At 43.1% G+C, this 16,528-nt stretch overlaps 1 long non-coding RNA gene across 1 annotated transcript in view; it reads left to right on the plus strand.

The window, feature by feature from the left end:
- Positions 1–16,528, plus strand: part of LOC136862819 (uncharacterized) — a 427,778-nt gene that overhangs the window by 70,139 nt on the left and 341,111 nt on the right. The gene's annotated exons all lie outside the window — the stretch shown is intronic.

Here is a 16,528-nt window from a genome sequence, read left to right on the forward strand (position 1 = left end):
TATTTCTGAGCTAGTTATCGTCTTTGTTTCTCTTCCATACAATGCTACACCCCAGACGAAAGTCTTCAGAAACATTTTTCTAATTCCTATATCAATGTTCGAGGTGAGCAAAATCCCTTTCCCAAGAAAGGCCCTCCTTGCTTGTGGTAGTCTGCATTTTATGTCCTCCTTACTTCTGCCATCGTTAGTTATTTTACTACCCAAGTAACAATATTCATCTACTTCCTTTATTACTTCATTTCCTAATCTAATATTACCTGCATCACCTGATTTCGTTCGACTGCACTCCATTACTTTTGGTTTGGACTTATTTATTTTCATCTTGCACTTCTTATCCAAGACTCTCCATACCATTCAGGAATTTCTCCAGATCTTCTGCAGTAGCAGATAAAATAACTATATCATCGGCAAATCTCAGAGTTTTGATTTCCTCTCCTTGGATTGTGATTCCCTTTCCAAATTCCTCTTTGATTTACTTTAGGGCCTGTTCTATATAAACAATGAAAAGGAAGGGGGAAAACTTCAGCTTTGCGTCACTCCTTTCTGGATTGCTGCTTCATTTTTAAAGCCCTCGATTATTATCACTGCAGACTGATTCTTATACACATTACACATTGTAGATAATCCTTCATTCTCGGTATCTGATCCCGATCACCTTCAGAATCTCAAATAGCTTGTTGCAATCAACATTATCGATTGCTTTTTCTAGATCTACGAATGTCAAATACGTGGGCTTGCTTCTTAATTCGACCCTCTGAGATCAGACGTAAATTCAGAATTGCTTCACGTGTCCCTACATTTCTTCTGAAGCGGAATTGGTCTCCCAACTCAGTTTCAACTTGTCTTTCAATTCTTCTTTAAAGAATACGTGCTAAAAATTTTCAGGTATGAATACTAAACTAATGGTGTGGTACTTTTAACACATATCTGAACCGGCTTTTTTGGACTAGGTATAACAACCTTCTGCCGAAAATCGGATGGCACTTCTCCTGTCTCACACATCTTACACACTAAATGGAATAACCTCGCATTGCTGGTTTCTCCTAAGGCAGTAAGTAATTCTGAGGGAATGTCATCAATTCCAGGTGCCTTGTTCCTATTCAGGTTTCTCAAAGCTCCGTCAAATTCTTACTTCAAAATTAGGTCTTTCATTTCATCAGCATCAACAGTTTCTTCCAGTCCCAGAACCATATCGTCTACGTCTTTACCTTGATACAATTGTTAGATATGTTCCTGCCATCTTTCCACCTTCTCTTCTTTCTCTAGAAGTGAGTTTCCATCTGAGCTCTTAATATTGATGCACCTAGTTTTCCTTTCTCCAAAGGTTTCCTTGATTATTCTGTATGCAGCATCTACCTTTTCTAGGACCACACAACCTTCTACATCCTTGCACTTCTCCTTCAGCCATTCTTCCTTAGCTACACTGCACTGTCTATCTACTTTATTCTTTAATCGCCTGTATTTTTTTTGCCCTCTTCATTTTTTGCATTCCTGTATTTTCGTCGTTCATCAGTTAGGTCTAGTATCTCCTGAGTTATCCCTCGAGTCTTAGGTGATCTTTCCCTTCTTCCTAACATTTAATCGAGAGGACCTACCGACTTCATTCTTGACGACTGTCCATTCTCCCTCTAATGTGTTTCCTTCAGCCTTTTCATGTATTCCTTGATCAACATGTTCCTTGAAACAATCCATCACACTCTTTTCTTTGAATTTATAGAGATCTCATCTCCTTACATTGCTTCCTTTCTTCAATTTCTTCAACTTCAGATGGCATTTCATGACCAACAAGTTGTAGTCAGAGTTCACATCTGCTCCTGGGAAATTTTGCAATCCAACACCTCGTTTCTGAATCTCTGCCTAATCATAATGAAGTCTATTGTACCTTCCAGTGTCTCCAGGTATCATCCACGTATACAGCCGTCGTTTTGGTGTCTGGACCAAGTATTAGCAAAGACTAAATTATGATCGGTGCAGAATTCAACCAGCCGACTTCCTCTCTCATTCCTTTGCCCCAATCCATAATATCCTACTGCATTACCATCTCTTCTTTGGCCTACCACTATATTCCAGTTTCCCATCACAATTATATTCTCGCCACCTTTTACATATTGTATTATTTCTTCTTAAACCCCATAGTGCACGGTGCTTGAACTGCACGTCTACAAGCGCAGACAGCACTGGGATCCGAAGTGGATCTTAAAATAAATTATATTCATTGTTGTTCAAGTGATTATAAATTATTTTTTGGATCGACTGGACTGAACACGATCTAGTTAGCATTTTGTTTTTTTACTTTTTATTCTTATGCTTCTTAATCTGCTTACCCTCCAGGGTTGGCTGTTCCCTTGGACTAAGCGAGGGATCTCACCTCTACCGCCTCAAGGGGATGGGATGATTGGAAGGGAGAGACAAGGAAGAGGGAAGGAAGCGGCCGTGGCCTTAAGTTAGGTACCATCCCGGCATTTGCCTGGAGGAGAAGTGGGAAACCACGGAAAACCACTTCCAGGATGGCTGAGGTGGGAATCGAATCCACCTCTACTCATTTGACCTCCCGAGGCTGAGTGGACCCCGTTCCGGCCCTCGTACCGCTTTTCAAATTTCGTGGCAGAGCCGGGAATCGAACCCGGGCCTCCGAGGGTGGCAGCTAATCACACTAACCACTACACCACAGAGGCGGACTTGTTTTTACTTTATTAATAAAAAGTAGTGAAAGTAAGTAATAGCAAAAGAAATGGTCAGTTATAATTGCTTTCATTTCAGTTAGTTGGTATGTGCGGTGCTTGCGATAAGTAATTCTGCAGTCGTTGCACAGAAGTATTGTTTCCAACATGCTAACAATTCATTTAAAACTTACTCATATTTTAAATGTACTACCTCTAAGATAGTTTAGTTTAAAATCGATGTAAAATATGGAATCCTTTACTGTAATTCTCATATTTCACTAAAAGTGTAGCATTTATTCGTAGTTTAGCCACTTAATAATATTTATATGATTTATATACTTCACTGAAAATTGTTAGGAATGCTAGAAACCAATTACGACTTCCGCATACAGTGGTCGTTACTTAATGTGCACAATTTTAAGGCCATTACTTTTGAATTCTTCATTGCATAACCGGACATACCTTCGTGTAAATTCTAATAGTTTACCAGATAGACAAGCGTAAAGTTGGGAAATTTGACGACGATTTTTTGTGACAGTAAACGTTAGAATAGGAGAGTAATAGTTCGGATCTCTCACTCTTAGATTATTACCTGTGTGTCACGTGAAAAGTATGGTCTGGGCAACAGACGCCATAGAGACTGAGGCACAAAAATAGAGAATTACCACTGCTGATGACCATCAAGGCATCGTCCTGCCAGTAATGTAGCCGCTTCACAATCGTTACTGCGTCGAGTTCAAGGAGGACATTTCGAGCCAAACCTGCTCTTTTCTTTTTTTTTTTGCTAGTGGCTTTACGCCGCACCGACGCAGGTAGGTATTATGGCGACGATGGGATAGGAAAGGGCTAGGAGTTAGAAGGAAGTGGCCGTGGCCTTAATTAGGTACAGCCCCAGCATTTTCCTGGTATGAAAAGGGGAAACCACGGAAAACCATCTTCAGGGCTACTGACAGTCGGATTCGAACCCACTAGCTCCCGGATGCAAGCTCACAGCTGCGCTCCCCTAACCGCGCGGCCAGCTCGCCCGGTTAAACCTGCTCTAATCGCAGGAAGACTACGCTTTTCGCTATTTTCTGCTTTGTTTTTCATTTGTGATTTTTCAGTCTGGACTGCCGGGCTGAGTGGATCAGACGGTTGAGGCGCTGGTCTTCTGACGCCAACTTGGCATGTTCGATCCTGGCTCAGTTCGGTGGTATTTGAAGGTGCACAGATACGCCCCTCTCGTCCCGGTAGATTTACTGGAACGTAAGAGAACTCCTGCGGGACAAAATTTCGGTACCTCCACGTCCCCGAAAACCGTCAAAGGAAGGTAGTGGGACGTAAAAACATTATTATTATCATTATTATTATTTCGGGCTTCATGGATAAATGGTTAGCGTGCTAGTCTTTGGTTCAAGGGGTTCCGGGTTCCATTCCCGGGGATTTTAACTTTCATTAGTTAATTCCTATGGCTCGGAGGCTGGGTGTTTATGACGTCTTCAGATTTAGATTTCATCTTAGTTAGGGCCCAATCCTCATAGACCGCACAGGTCGCCTATACGGCGTCAAATCGAAAGACCTGCACCAGGCATCTCCGGAGTCCACACGCCATTATTTATTATTATTATTATTATTATTATTATTATTATTATTATTATTATTATTATTATTGCCATGTGCCTCATGAATATTATTACGTTATTTAATATTTTCTCTTACGGAAATCGTCGTAAATTCCCCTGTTGAAACAGTAGAAGCAGTTTTTTAGTCTGCTTTTTAAGTCGCACCGACACAGATAGGTCTTACGGTAACGATGGGATAGGAAAGGGCTAGGAGTAGGAATAAAGCGACCTTGGCTTTAATTAAGGAACAGCCCCAGCATTTTCCTGGTGTGACAATGGTGAAACCATGGAAAACCATCTTCAGGGCTGCCGACAGTTGGGTTCGAACTCACTATCTACCGAACGCAAGCTGATAGCTACGTGAATCCAATCGCACGGCCAACTCGCTTGGAGTAAAAGCGGATAGTGGGACGTTAAAACAATGACATAATTATTATAACTCGTCGTCAGAAGGGGAAAAAGGTAAACATTAATATAGATTGTATTTTTTAAAAGATATTTCTTTGGAAAATCTCAAAGCGAAGATCTTCACAAGTTGTTGGTATTTCCTGTAAAGGTATTTCTATTGCCGAAAGAAAAACTTCTGTAGTTGCTGGACTCCTCCCGTGGTGCCCGGAGGAAAGGTACGGTTTTGCGTAAAGGAATATATTCCCTATTTGTTTTTTACGTCGCACTGACACAGATAGATGGCGACGATGGGATAAGAAAGGCCTAGTAATTGGAAGGAAGCGGTCGTGGCCTTGATTAAGGTACAGCCCCGCCATTTGCCTGGTGTGAAAATGGGAAACCACGGAAAACCATATTCAGGGCTGCCGACAGTGAGGTCGAACCCACTATCTTCCGGATGCAAGCTCACAGCTGCGTGCCCCTAACCACACGGCCAACTCGCCCGGTCTGGAATAAAAAGGAAGGACGTATTTGTCTTCAGGGGAAAGGAAGAATTCTTTAAACCAACTGGTCAATACTTTCCCATTTTTCATAACACATGTCTGTGATAAGTAGATCTTCGACTTTGAAAATTTGTTTTTAAACTCACGGACCGATATATCTTCTAATCCCGTGTAGCGCAGTTAATATTTTTGGTAAAAGAGAACCATCCGTGCTAATTGTGGGCATTATTGTATAAAAGTGGTTCAGCGCACCAACTTCCGTACATTTGTGAGACTGGTGCAGTCAAACACCCCTCTGCCGATTAAGATTATTTAAGAGATATATTTTTAAATTTAGAAATTGTGCAATTACCTGTCAATCTCTGTGGTGTAGTGGTTAACATACATTTACTGCCTAGTACAAAAAAATACACGATAAGATGAAGAAGCAACACTCCCATCTCAAATAAACAGAGTTAATGCCCACGACATTCACCCCCCCCCCCCCCAAACCCTTCCCCTCACAAATGCAGGGAACAAGGTTATTGTCGACAGAACATTATTTTACACATTTTCGTTTGCATTATAGCTTAATGAATCCCACAGGAGGCTACTTTGACTTAAATGTCTGGAATATGGGTTAGGATATTCGTATCTGTAGTAATTACGCAGTGTCTTCTCCAATAACCTATAAAGGTTATTATTTATCACTCAAATAAGATTTTCATATTACATTCCATAATTTATTTCATCTAAAGCTTTAACGTACATTTACTGACTAGTACACAAAAATACATTATAAGATGAAGAAACGGCACCCCCTCCCCTCTCCATTATACAGAACCAAAGCGCACATATAGTGGAAGCTCGATATCTCGAATCATCTCGTGAGCTAAATTTTATTTCGAGTTATCGAAATTTCGAGATATAGAGAATATTTCGTTTTTGAGCTTGTATAGCACATAATTGAATCATATGTATCTACGGGCTTATACTGAATACATTATTTTTAACAGTACTTAAAAATGTACAAACTCTATTTTATGGCATCACTTTAATTATAATACTTATTACAGTAACTTTTTAGTACTGAAACAAGAAACATACCGCTGTTAACACCTTTGGAAAAATCCGGTAGTCTCTTCTGTTTGTTATGGTTAACTTTTCCTCCCCTCACGTTGAAACTTCTCATCAGTACCACACAGTCGATATTCGTAAATGGAGCTTGTCAACCGTGACATCGGGGGGTTGCTTTCGTACGTGACCGGTAATTAATTCACTCCCAAGAAATAGCGAGGCTTCGCCGATTTTCCGATCACTAGAAGTTTTAAGTTTTCGGTTCCCGTCATATTAGCTCCCAGCATCACTGTAACCTTTCTTTACTTGTTAACAATTCCTCACAAACCACGAATGCCGTATTGCACAGTTAATGTTGCAGAATATTCGACTTACAAGAGTATGTTTTGCTTCAAGGGAGGAAATGTTTGCTTCGTGAAATCGAGAAATTCGTGTGACTGAATTTCGAGTAATAGAGAAATAAATGCACGTGAAGAATAGGATAAACGGCAGGGAAATTAAGTTATTTCGAGATACTGAAAATGGAGGCTCCAGATATCGGGGTTCGACTGTATTCCCATTTCCCCACCTACTTCTCCTCACTCCCCGCTTAACTACAAAGACTGGAAATAAACAACCAGACACAGTCCCTGTAGGTAACGGACGACAGCAGCCAAGATAAGAAGAAGAAAATGTCCATAATTTACTAAAGTGGCAGCAGAGGACTAATACATTCATTATTCACATTTATTCATAATTTCACCGAATCATAATCATTGACTAGTTTGCACAACGTAAACAGTGTTGTAAATATATGCGCATGATTTGAAGTGATTTGATAGTATCCGAGGATGTTCTTGTGGAACAAAACATTTCATTCTTTGTTTAATAATATATATATTTTACAGGTAGATATGTTGTAGTGTTATGTATTATATTTTGAACTCATGTGTTCGATGGACTGAAAATATTTTAAGTTACATATGATACAAGGATCAAATAATCAGATACGTTCTGTTTCGTGAATATAAAATGGCCGCGAGAATAAATCTGACGTTATGCACCTCTGAGCCAGTCACATACGAGTATATACGGTATTTCTGATAAAGTAATTGCAAGAGGTCTCATACATTTTATTTCGGACACCAATGCTGCACAAACGTAGCACATTGAAAGTGCATTATAGGATAGGCATGCAGGACAGATATGAACGCCATAGTGCAATGGGTTCGTCATACGTAACCTGTTAAACTGTACAAAAGAGCACAACCAGTGCCATTGTTTGCAAATACATGGAACATTATGCGCATTTGTGTAGTTCTACGACAGCATGTGTAGAACAAAATGTTCTGCAGCACTTTTCACATTGCTTGAATGTACTTCGTTCATATGTGATATATTCATAGTTAAAGTTTGCGTCGGAACAGAACCGAATGGGTGTTTTGAATGTTCCCGGTATCTGTTCTATACCAGGTGGTTCACCCGCCCCTTGCGATCTGTTTTTGTACAACCTATTGCGTTTACTACAATTCTGAAATACATCGATCCCTCTCCCTAAACCGGGCTAATATCTCGGGATGTGTAGTTACGGTCCAGAAAACAGCAGGAATTGTGATTGCCACTATTAAGTAATTATGAGTACCCCGAATGCACCTGCTATATCTAACACATATACGAAGACCAAGACAAAGAGGGGCACACACAGACCATGAGCAGGTATTGTATCCTATAGGCTGGGAACTGCCTGCTGCGTGCAAAGCCTCGCAATAGCTCACTCGGCAAGGGCGCGGTCGGAGATCTGAAAGAGAACAGTGCTCGAGGATTAGGAAGTTCGAACCCGCGCGAGTATATTCCTTACATCCGGTTGCCTGGGATGAGACAAGGTTGTATACTTAATAGTTTCACAACCTGATTTGTTTATTTGGCCCAGAAGAGGGCCGTTGGTATGGTGGCGTACGGTATAGAGCTGGGTTGGAAGAGGCTGGGAAACATGTGAGTGGATTTCAGTTACCTACGTCGTTTAACGCACCACCAGCTCGAGCTGACTACCTCTGTGATCGACACAGAGGAGCGCGCGATAGGACCGTCCGGCATGTTGCAACATCTCCGGCGTAATGGATCGGCATGCCTCGGTGATGAGGTGTCTAAGGTGACCAGTATTCGCCAGTTCTTGTGCATACACCTGTTGTTTTACATGGCCGCACAAGAAAGAAATACAGGGGCGTACGATCGGGGGATATGGCGAACCAGGGGCAGGTCCTTACCCTTTCTATCCATTTATCAGTAGATGTCGCAAGGAGATGGTTTGGGACGACCACCGCCGCATACAGTGGAGCTCCGTCATGTTGAGACCACTCCTGCGGCGATCAAGAAGTGGCACATGTTCCAAAAACGGCGATGGTTCATCTTGGAGAAGCCGCAGATAGCCCCTGGCGTCAGAGGTCCCTCGAAGGAATGGGGACCAATGAGTTGATCACCCACGATGCCACACCATACGTTCACGCGCCACTGTACCAGAAAAGTTGCCCGTCGTACCCAGTGGGGATTATCCACTTTCCAGTAATGATTATTATGGCTACTATCGGTTCCATTGTTGTGAAACCACGCTTCGTCCGAAAATAAGATGGTTGTAAAGAGGTAGGATCAGTGTCCACATGCTGTAATGTTCATTGACAGAACGCCACCCGGGCTTCGAAATGATGACTATGGAGCTCCTGATGTAAGTGCAGATGGTACGGGTGAAACCGCTGGGTATGCAAATTCCGCATAACAGACGCACGGCTGATGTTCGTCTCCTATGCATTGCCCTGTGTATTAGTGTGAGTTCATGCTGGATAGCGTCCAAGATAACTTCTTCATTGTGAACAGACGTCATGGGATGATCTCGAATAGGCCGTGTTCTTCCCAGGTTTGCAGCAGCCCGCAAACGTCTTTACATACTCCGAAATGTCATGCCTGTCGGTTGTCGTCTATATGGATAGCGTTCTTGATACAGGCGTTGTGCTTGGTATGTCTAGCTTCTCCATAGATGAGTACCGTAGCCACATACTCGTCGCTGGAATACATCATCACGAGGCAGAGAATAAGCTTTGTGTTGTGTTGTGTTTTGTTGTGTTGTGTTGTGACTTGCCTCGAACGCCGGCGGTTGAAGAGTAGGCTTCGGCCTACAAGTGGCCTCGGCTGGTTCGTGGTCCGACAGCTCTGCACTCCAACCGACCAACCGAGCAGAGGGGGCGTAGTTACGCCTCTACCGTGCTCTGCGCCTCTGTACTCGGGAGACGTAGAAGGGCTGGTCCCCTCCGTCGGCTCTCCCGAGAATTGTTTACCATGGTTTTCCATTCTCCTGCACTAACGCAAATGCCGGGACAGTTCCTAGTATCGGCCACAGCCGCCAACACCATCTTTTCCGTGCAACTCCTTCACTGTAACAAATCTCCTGGCCTGAGGGACAGCGTCATCTTCTATGAGACAGGAATGAAAGCAATTTACGTTGTAGTAGTAGTTGCCTCGAAAGGGGGAGTTCGTGCAGCTATATACCTACCTGCCATACATACGGCCCTTAACAGGGCCAAATAAACAAATCAGTCCGCGTAAGCTATCAATCAAGCAACCTTACCGCATCCCAGGCAATTTGCGGTAAAACAATGTTCTTGCGTGGGATTCGAACCTTCGAGCACTGCGCTCCTGCCATGTACGCTACTGCGAGTCTTGATATGCAGCGCGCAGTTCCCAGCCTACACAATACCTGTTCCTCGTGTTTATGTGTGCACCTCCTGTTGTCAGGTTCGTGTTCGTATCTGTGCTTGTTCTACGGGTTCATTCGAGGTACACATAATGAATTAATAGTGGCCCTAACGATTCCTGCTGTTTTCTAGTCCACAACCACACATCTCGTTATATTACCCCGGTTTAGTATTTCAGAATTGAAATAAAAAGCGGCGGGGTGCATATAACTATATCTCAAGTGGTTGCTAGACCTCCCAGTATATCTCGCTTTATGAAATGCATACAAAATAAATAGTTTGAGTCTGGATGCTGAAATTGAAAGTGCACCAGCACTTGAAGTTTCAAGAAGTTTTCCCGTTTCCGTATCTTTCCTGCGGAGCAATAGCTAATGCTGAGTCTGCGGCTTACTTTATGAAATTTTTGTAAGGGTAACAGAAGTACAGGCCCAGTGGTTGTATGAGACCTGTGAACTCTCCGAGGTTCTATTCCATTTTCAAATGCACATCGGCAGTAGTGCACTGTTGCATTAGTTGCGTATCTTTATATTCAATCCATGAATCAACGATCAGTAGAATGTCTTTACTTGTGGCACTATGGACAAATACTTCCCTCGTGAAGTCCTTCAAACAGTCTTTGTTCATATTTCCACTCGCAGACGCAAAAGGTACGATACTGCAAACATCATCTGCTACAATAAAAGATTGAATAAATTTCCCACCTGCCTCTTAAACTAAGACAGGCATTGAGAACCTCAAGAGTGCCATTCATGGAAGTCACAGACAAGATCATGTACGAATGTGTGGTGGCTGCACTCTAGCTACTAACGGCGAAGACCTATTTGCTACCAGCCGGTCTTAACGTTCTTTCACTATGGGCCTCTATTTGATCACAGTTCAACACCTGTGAAGGCAAAATATTGACTCTGATGGTCAGATCCCTAATTCTGCGAGCAAAGTTATCTGATAATTGTAATCTCGTCCCGCACGACGTGCAGTCACACGAGAAGCATGCTCTTGCAGTATTTTCTCATGTTAAAACAGGACTCTGATATCGGAGAGTTTCCTAAATTGGTTTTTCACTGTTTTACATGACCGTAGTTTACCTGATGTTGTACCTTTCCATTACTTGTATGCGCTCTGAAGATAATCCTCACCATACCTCTGCTTGGATTTCTTCGGTGGTGTTGGCGCGTATTCCGATTGTGAGCTTGTTCCTTCACCACGACTCTCCTCTTCAGCAGGCGCATCACCACACGTATTGGATTCGTTCTTTTCTTGGATGTAACAGTTCTCGATGTCCAGTGTCTTCTCTTCATCAATCACTTTGTCTGCAGTTAGCATATCTCGAATTCTGTGGGCTATATCATATTCCTTCCTGTTCGGATCTCTGTTATACTTTCCGGGAAAGTCCTTCGCGAGGAGAAAGAGAGCTGCTTTTTGATCGATTTTCGGCATATGAAAACAAGAAAGAAGACATGTACAGTACTATTGCGCTGTTTCGCTCGCGTCGATCTCCTAGTCCTCTTGTAGTCTGGCGGCAAGACTGCAGCTGTGTCTGCTCTGCACCTCCCTGGTTCCGCCTGTCAAAATTCATCACCATCCGTTTCTCACAAGGTCCTGCACGTCCCTTGAGTCATTTAGATTACGTAAGACGTATCTGTAAGCTACCTGCATGAAAAAAAGAAGAATGTCGGTTTGAAGCAGTGTCTTAGCAGGTGCCATTGACAAAAATGCAATGGCGTATGACTTTTAGTGCCGGGAGTATCCTAGGACATGTTCGGCTCACCAGGTGCAGGTCTTTTGATTTGACTCCCGTGGGCGACCTGCGCGTCATGATGAAGATGAAATGATGAAGACGACAGCCAGTCGCCGAGCCAGCGAAATTAACCAATGATGGTTAAAATTTCCGACCCTGCCCTGAAACAGACTGGCTGATCAGTCCGTTCTTCTGAGATACTTTCTTGTTTTCGTTTGGATGCTCGAGAAATCGCAATCGATAGCCTCGTGCACTTAATGCGTGAGTGAATTTTGGGGGCGAGAGTACAGGGAGAGCCCCCGCAAGGGTTGCCGTTCTTCCTGTATTGCGCGTGTCGCTAAATGATAGTGGGGTCTACAGTCACACCGTTCCCCTACGGTCGTAGAAAACCTACCAACTTCCATGAATGGATAATTAATATAAAAAAAAACAATAAAACTCGCCCCCATTACAGTAAGTGTTGAAAATGCTCTTCCTTAACCTGTTCACTCTCTGGAATTCAACTTCATGAATATTCAGTATTTCTGTGCGAATTGCATTTAAACATCTGCAGCACACGAATGCGCTGTTCAGCACATAATTCATAAACCATGAAACGTACAAAGCAGATCAGTTACTGTTGCATAATAAGCAATCACGCCGTACGGAGGCTTATTGCAGACTAGCTGAGATCATGGCATCAGTGCATCATCCACTCGCCCAGACACGGCACAGAGAATAATCGGCAACTCGACTGAAGCTCGCGCTGTATTTGTGTTTAGAGGCTTGGATTGGGAATGAAACTGCCGTGGCTTCGAGATAGGTAAAATTCCAGCATTTTCATTTAGTTGAAATGATGAACCATGGAAATTAATTTCAATGATAAGTACACTCATGTCCTCGTCCCGATGTGGCGTTCTTTTCAGGCACACCCCCATTGGAAGTAAGCTGCTTGTACCATTTTAACCTCATAACAGCCCTCTTGCCATTCTTAAATCTCTGGCAAGAGCGGAAATGGAACCGGGGCCTCCGAGGATGACAGTTAATAACGCTAACCGTTCCGCTACGAGCGCGGACATTTCAATGATGACCTCGAAACAACTTAGCTTCGCATCTGTGGGTCTTTTCAGTTGTGGTTAGCAGTCAAATGCGTCCATCTGTTGTGTGTGACTTAAAAGTAGGAACTACTAAACAGGCCAAAAAATGAATATGTATCTTTCGATATAACAGCACTATTCGTTCAGGATTGAAGAATTATTTAAAAGCCGATAATCCAGTCTTCCACTCTCACGGAGTTGTTTAATTGGATGGATGAGATTGATTGATATTCAAACCAACTTACTGAGGTCATCAGAGGACATAAATCATCTAAAATCTAACCGTAGCTCTTAAAGACTGTGCTGCTCTTCGATACTGTATATCTTACCACATCCCTCAGCGCTGTAGCCCTGATGGGCGTTGGCCTACCAAGCGACCGCTGTTCACCCCGAAGTACTGCACATTACGAGTTGACGGCAGTCAGCACGATTAATCTTCTCGGCCGTTATTCTTGGATTTCTAGCCCGGGGCTGCTATCTCATCGTCAGGTAGCTCGTCAGTGGTTTCCGCAAAGGCTGAGTCGAACAATAACCAGCCCTCAGATCGAGGTAAAAATTCCTGACTTGATCTGGAATCGTACCCAAGGCTTCCAGGTAAGAGGCAGGGTCACTAGCCCAAGAACGTCGGTGGAATGGTGATTCAACCCTAGTTAAATATTTCATGGGTGAAATGTCCTCACATTCCGATCTGACGCTATAGTGAAAATGGCTTTGTCGTCGAATTCTACTGAAGAAAAAACTTGCTAGCATTGTTCAAATTTGTATTCCACGAGAGAAAAGGTTCATACACAAAACTAATGTATAGCCTTGTCCCAATGATGATGATGATGATGATGATCATCATCATCATCATCATCATCACGACCTGCATCACACTACGCTCACCAGGCAAAAATTAGTCATCCCTGGAGAAATCATTACAAGCATAATTTAATACCATGTGTATCGCAGTTGATTAGGAGTTAATTTTCTATGCCAAGGTTTCTGTATCAAATTTTAACACGTTCGATGAGCTTTCAACGGTATATACATATGAGAAAAATACACAGTTAAAAAAAATAGGGGAACATGTTTTGTAACGTCTGGTATGTGAACGTTAATTTGGTAGATGTGGTTCCAATGGTCGCACAGCATAACTTGGGACCTTAGCTACTCAGGGTATGTCAAATCGAAGTTATACTCCATCTGTAGGCGTAGCCATGTATTAAACTGTCAGGTGACCCCTCAAAACAAAATGAATAACTGTGCGTCCGTGTGTCGTTGTGAGGTACACAGACTACTGCGGTTATTTGAGCATGTTGTACGTAAGCCAGCAAATTCCATGAGATATATCAACGAAGTTCAAGTCGCAAGGGACGTTACTTTGATCCAGGAAGGATGGACTTTTTGTCGTGTTGCTGTGGATCTCAACGTCTCTCCGTCAGTTATTCAACGCTTGTGGAATCGCTACAGTGAGACAGACCAGTTCACAAGGAGGGTTGGACAAGTTCGTGGACGCATGACAACCCCACATGATGACCGATATCTGACCATATTTGCGTTTCGGCGTCGTTCAGCAACTGCCAGAGAACTGCAACAACACCTCAGGAGGGTCACTGGAGTCGTGGTGTCTGACCAGACAGTAAAGAACAGGTTAAGAGAAGTGTCCTTACGACCCAGACGTCCTGTTAGAGGGCCCCGTTTAACGCAGCAACATCGCGCAGCTAGCCTTTTCTTTGCCCATACCCACGTCAACTGGCAACTTCACCAATGGAGACCTGTGTTGTTCACAGACGAGGTCAGATTTCCCCTGACACAGCGTGATGGACGTCAACCTGTATGGAGACGCCGTGGTGAGCAGTACATGCCAAATGTTGTCCAGGAAGGCGACCTATTCGGACAAGGTTCTGTGATGTTGTAGGGTGGCATCAGTATTGATATCCGACTCTATGGCTATATGGTTAGTGTGCTGGCCTTTGGTCACAGGGGTCCCGGGTTCGATTCCCGGCAGGGTCGGGAATTTTAACCATCATTGGTTTATTTCCCTGGCACGGAAGCTGGGTTTATGTGTTGTCTTCATCATCATTTCATCCTCATCACGACGCGCAGGTCGCCTACGGGAGTCAAATCAAAAGACCTGCACCTGGCGAGCCGAATCCGTCCTGGAATCTCCCGGCACTAAAAGCCGTACGACATTTCATCAGTATTGATGGCCGTACGGATCTTGTCGTCGTCCGTGGTAATCTTACCGCTGCGGGGTACATCGAGCAGATACTGCTACAGCATGTGTTGATTGCAGCATACGGTGTTGGCCCTGAATTCGTACTCATGCACGACAATGCCAAGGCTTATGTAGCGCGCATCACCAGAGCTGTCTTGCGAGAACTGGACATTCAAGAGATGGAATGGCCAGCAGTGAGGCCCGACCTTAATCCCATCAAGCATGTGTGGGATAGGCTTGACAGAAGTGTTCGTGGGCGTCCTGTTTCACTGTAGACTATCCAAGACCTCGAACAGGCTCTCATTGAAGAATGGGACCTGATACCGCAACGTAACCTCCGTCGACTTACACGGAGCATGCCACGTAGGTGCCAAGCTGTGATAAATTCTCGTGGAGGACATACACCATACTGAAGCTCTCCAGCTGTGATGAAATTCACCCTGGAGGACTGTTATCACTTTGTTTTCTCCTCTTTTTGGACAGTTTGTGTTCTGAAAATGAACGCGAATCTATCGATGTTCTTTTGTATACTTCAACGGTAATGAATAAAGGGTTAGTTGGTAATATACCTGGATGTGAGGTATTGATTTGTGGAGCATGGCATACGTTCAAAAACATGTTCCCCTAATTTTTTGAAACGTGTAATATCCATGAATTCGAATTCTTGAAATATAAGTAATCCAAGTATTCTTTTCTGGGCAGTTCTACCACTCCGACGTCTGATAACATTTGAGGAGATGTTAGGGGATGAAAATCGCGTGTTTTGAACCTTTTAAATCAACAGTCGCCACTATCACATTGAGATACTTCAGCGCAAGACATTAATAATTGTTTCTAAATTTCTTTATCATTCGTTATTTACTAGCACAGCAATACTCACTGAAATGTGTAAACTATTCCTGTGAAATGCGAATAATCCTTTCAAAGGAAGCTGGTGAGTAAGCAAGCAAGTTCAATAATGTGAGGACGATATTATAATTGTGCGTGCACATTTTAAAAATTAAATCTTTGAAAATAATACAAGTTTATAAAATATAAATTTCAAATTAATTATACAATTAACTTTTCAACTAGGCAAAGAGTTTAAAGTCATAGAGGGTGTATTATAGTTTGATGTTTGACTACCTCTTGGTACCGTTTCCTGATATGGGATCGGGAATGCGGTGAAATGAAATTAGAAAGCTTGTTTTACGGCCGGATTCCCTTTCTGACGCTAACCACATTTGAGGAGGTAACGAAGATGATATGAATGAAATTGGGTAAGGAGGTGGAAGGAATCGGCTGATACCTATGAATTGGAACTGTCCCGGCATTTACCTGAAAGTGAAAATGGGAAACCACAGGAAACCATTCTCAGGACAGCCGACGGTGGGTTTCGAACCAACTCATCTCCCGAATGCAGAGCTTGGTTCCGTAGCCGCAGGGCGTTAGAATGATCGGCCACTCCGCTCATTGTACATGGCTCTTGATTGATGTGTAAAATCTTAACTTCGGGATCATTGGCCTACATGGCTCATGATAATTGTTTCATCCAATAGCTTGCAGTAGTACTTTGCAGTCCAGGCTTATGGTGAAGATTAGT

Source organism: Anabrus simplex, chromosome 2, assembly GCF_040414725.1.
Source record: "Anabrus simplex isolate iqAnaSimp1 chromosome 2, ASM4041472v1, whole genome shotgun sequence".
Classification (NCBI taxonomy): Eukaryota; Metazoa; Arthropoda; class Insecta; order Orthoptera; family Tettigoniidae; genus Anabrus; species Anabrus simplex.